We start from the raw sequence: 3,961 nt of genomic DNA, 5'->3' as shown, positions 1-3,961 counted from the left end.
AGGTTTTCAGAGGTCTTATGAAAGGGGACCTACCTCACATGTTTTTCTGGGTAAAGCCCACCTTGCATATCTATTACTCTCTCCGTCCCACAATGTAAGACGTTTTTGCAAGCTAAAATAGTGTACAGAAACATCTTATGGAACAGAGAGAGTAATTCATAGCGGTTGAAAACAATACCCGTGTTAAAGGTCTAAAGTACAAAAAAAATGTCTTAGATGTGCCTATTCCAAGGTGGATTTTTAAACCGTCGTCTCTAATGCCCTATTGGGGATAGGTGGTTTTGTACCAGTGAAACACCATGTCAACCCTAAAGTGTCAAATGATGTGAGTGAAGATGAATAACCTACTCCTTCTGTCCCATAATGTAAGACGTTTTTTAACAGTAGTTTTTTGACACTACACTAGTATCAAAAAACGTCTTACATTATGGGACGGAGGGAGTAGTTCTTAGCACCACAGTGCCTAGTATTTAGACCTAAGCTGAGTGTTGTTCTCGAGTACTCAACACATCCCAGCGTAAGCCGAGTGTGCCACAAAACACATTCGAGGGAAAGCACTTGACTTATCTTTAAGCCGAGTATGCCCCCGGAGACACATGACTTATACCTGGACATGCGACACTCCCAAGGCTCTGCAAGAAATAAAAGCCGAGGGGGAGGCACGCGGCTTATCTTTAAACCGACTATGCCCAGAAACGCTCGGCTTATACCCAAACGCCATGTGGCACGACAACTAACGCAGCCTAACAGTCACGGATTTGGCTTATGCTTAGCCGAGTAACGGACAGAAAACACTCAGCTTACACACCTAGTTGCTGACGTGGTGTAAGCCTAGTCCTTAATGCCAAATGTGACACTCGGCTTAAAGTTTACCTAGTACATTTTGAGCATTAGCTGAGTATGTGGGATACTCGGCTTTTAATGTTTGCCTTACATAATTCCGAGGAATTTTTAGGTGAAGAGGATAATACTTGTTAATTACTGGAAAATTCACGAAAATAATAGTGTAACTCTTGCATACTCTAACTAGTAAGCATCAATAAGAAGAAAAATGTACCAAACACTTATAAAATGTTATATAGAGAATGATCCGAATAATCCTACGATTGATTCTAACAGGACCAAGAATGTGGTTGTGGACAAACAACAGGGTGTGGTTGCGGAGAGGATGAGGAGGGGAGGAGGGAGGAAGGAAGAACTCACAATCTTCGGGGAAAGTCGTAGGGGTGTCGTGAGTGATGAGGTTGTACAGCTCGTACGCATTGAGTATTGGAGGCAACACCAACGTATTGGTGGGCGTAAGAGTAAAGTTGTACTCGCCGTCGGCAACCCTGTACCAGCTGGAGCTATACACACAAGTAGCATCTAAGTACTTGGGGTTGTGTGGAATCAGTTCACTGATGCCGTTGAAGGAGACATCAAACTCCCGGCGCTTGCTGTCTTGGAAGTCCGTGAAGTACAGGAATGCCATGATAAGATAGGACGACTTGATACCTGACCATGACAAGGTCAGCGCGGTCGTGCCATTGACAACCGGAGAAATAGCCGTCTGTAGAACGGCCATGGGAATCGCAAACATGGCCTCTGGCCGGATGATGGATGTGGTCGAAAGGTTCGCCCACCATGGGCCAGTGCTTCGCCCCCAAGAGCGATCATATGGGTCGTGAGGATACCTTCATGATTAAGCAAGAAGCTATGATCTAGTAACATAAAAGAAATTTTGGTAAACAGAATACTAGTGTTTACAAACACTGAAAATATATGATAGAAATGCACTTCTGGAAGATTTTTCTTTAAAAGCATATATGATAGTCTTGTTACATAAACTTTTGACTTCGTCAATCTATTAATCTCTAGTAGATGCTAATACTTGAAGTCTTAGCCAATAAGACAATATGTGTGTGTATTTGTATATTACTAGATGTTTGTCGGACACTTAAATCAAGCTTGGGTTGTACTGCTTGTTTTCTTAGGAATGAAAAAACAAAAATATATGAGGGTGGCCGCAGGGGCAAAGAAGTTGAGTTTAATCATCATGACGCGAGAGTAGTTCCTCTTTGTATCTAAGATGTTACACAAACAAACTCTATTCTTCTCTCAATTAATATATGAGGCAAATCTTTTGCCTTCTTTCAAAAAATTAATAAATTGAGTTGTTAGATTTCCTAAAATAAAGGAAAAGCTAGACATGAAATCTTTCACATACCGTCTTGTCCGGCGGGAGAAGGAAGAAGGGGGAGGTAGGGAGGATGAAAGTTGACCTACGACTACAACCTTCGTTGCCCTCAGACATTAGGGGCGGAGGCAAACAAGGAAGAGGGAAGAGGCGAGAGGATTTTTATTGCACGCTCCTATAATTATGGGATGATAAAAACTAAAGACTCAATTACGCCGGTGGTGCCTGAACTTGGCGCAAACGGTCACTTTGGTGCTAGAACTTATGGCATACATTGAACTGGTGCAAAAACTTGTCTCGGACGTGCAAGTACAGTGCAAAACACGTTTGGATACGAAACGATACTAACTTGGCAAGCCAGCGTGGCATGGGGCCCACTGTCAGTGATCGGAAGGCTGAGAGGAGGGCGTGTGGCCTGTTTTTTTTATAGCAAAAAACAACTTGAATTGGCATTTTTTTGCCTCTGTGAGAGGTGGTCCCATATGTCAGTGCAGTGTGAAAACTAACGAAAAATAAAGCTCCCGTGTCTCGAACCTTGACCCTGCGTTGCACACAGTAGGACGTAGCGACTACATCTTCTAGTATTCACGTCACAAAATGGATAACTAATGTAGCAGAACAAAGACGCTCGTGGAGCTAAAATGGACTATGATCAATGCCGCCCATTTGCACCTGTTCTTTTCTAGAAACTAGATGACCCGTTGCGCCAATGGCGCAAAGGCCGAGTGCAAGCCAAGTATTGAAAGCGTGTGCACTAAAATATTGCTGCTCGAAAAGCACAGCTCATGATACTTTATGCAGCAACCAAGCGATAGTCATACACACAAGATTGCCATGGTTTGTTTTACATAAGATCCAAAATGATGCACTAAGTCATGCAGGAAAGGACTCTTATGATCTGCTCAGACTGGATAGACAATCATGCAGAGGCCTTTGGACGTGCACTTGAAGAAAGCATACATTTCGTTTATCATGGCTGTTTCGAAAGCATACGACATAGCAGTCTAAGCAGCAAATAACCGACATTTAAATGCACAGGATGGTCTTAAGGGATTACATAAGATCCAAAAGGATGATAAACATAGAAGTCTTGGTAGGGATTTATACTAATACTAAGTTATATAACAAGGGGCTCTTGCAACTTGCTTATATTGAGTAGACGATTAGGTGCAGTTCCTTGGAAGTGCATTTGAAGCCGAAAGCATATGCTTGCCCTTTGTTCATGCCAGATGACCCGTTGCGCCGATGGCGCAAAGGGCGAGAGCAAACCAAGCATTTAAACAATGCACATAAGAATATTTAGACACCGCTAGGAGCATAAGTAAATACGTATTTAGTTATGATGTTGATACATAGGCTTATAAGAAATGCATGAGATTAGCTCATGATAGCTTATTTGCATTGCTTTTATCAAGCAAGCTACGTAGGCAGAGATGCATCATGTAGATAGTTCTGGTCCTTTAGCTTACGTCGAGTAAGGTACGCTCACGTAGAGTCATGTGACTTGTCTGGTAGAAAAAAAACCTAATAAGAAAGCTTCAATTGATAAAAAAAATATATGAAAGCAACCTATAATACTATATATGAACTTTAAACTGTAACTGAGTAGTAGACATTATAGTACGTCGATGTAGGCAATAATATAACTCTTCTAATAATTCTATTGCTTATTTTTCAATCAATACTTGCAAGAGAGAAACATTTCAGGTGTAAGAAGAAACAAACATGAAAGTGAACTGTTCATTGAACGTGTGTGGGAAAGGCATCGTATCATAATTATCTATG

The 3,961-nt window shown here is 41.6% G+C and overlaps 1 pseudogene; it reads right to left on the bottom strand.

Moving 5' to 3' along the window:
- The window catches only part of LOC123142716 (probable leucine-rich repeat receptor-like protein kinase At2g28990), a 20,091-nt pseudogene that overhangs the window by 7,232 nt on the left and 8,898 nt on the right, over nucleotides 1–3,961 (bottom strand).

Source organism: Triticum aestivum, chromosome 6D (genome assembly GCF_018294505.1).
Source record: "Triticum aestivum cultivar Chinese Spring chromosome 6D, IWGSC CS RefSeq v2.1, whole genome shotgun sequence".
NCBI lineage: Eukaryota > Viridiplantae > Streptophyta > Magnoliopsida > Poales > Poaceae > Triticum > Triticum aestivum.
Note: the sequence above shows the minus strand (reverse complement) of the source record. Positions and strands in the feature narration are given on the sequence as shown.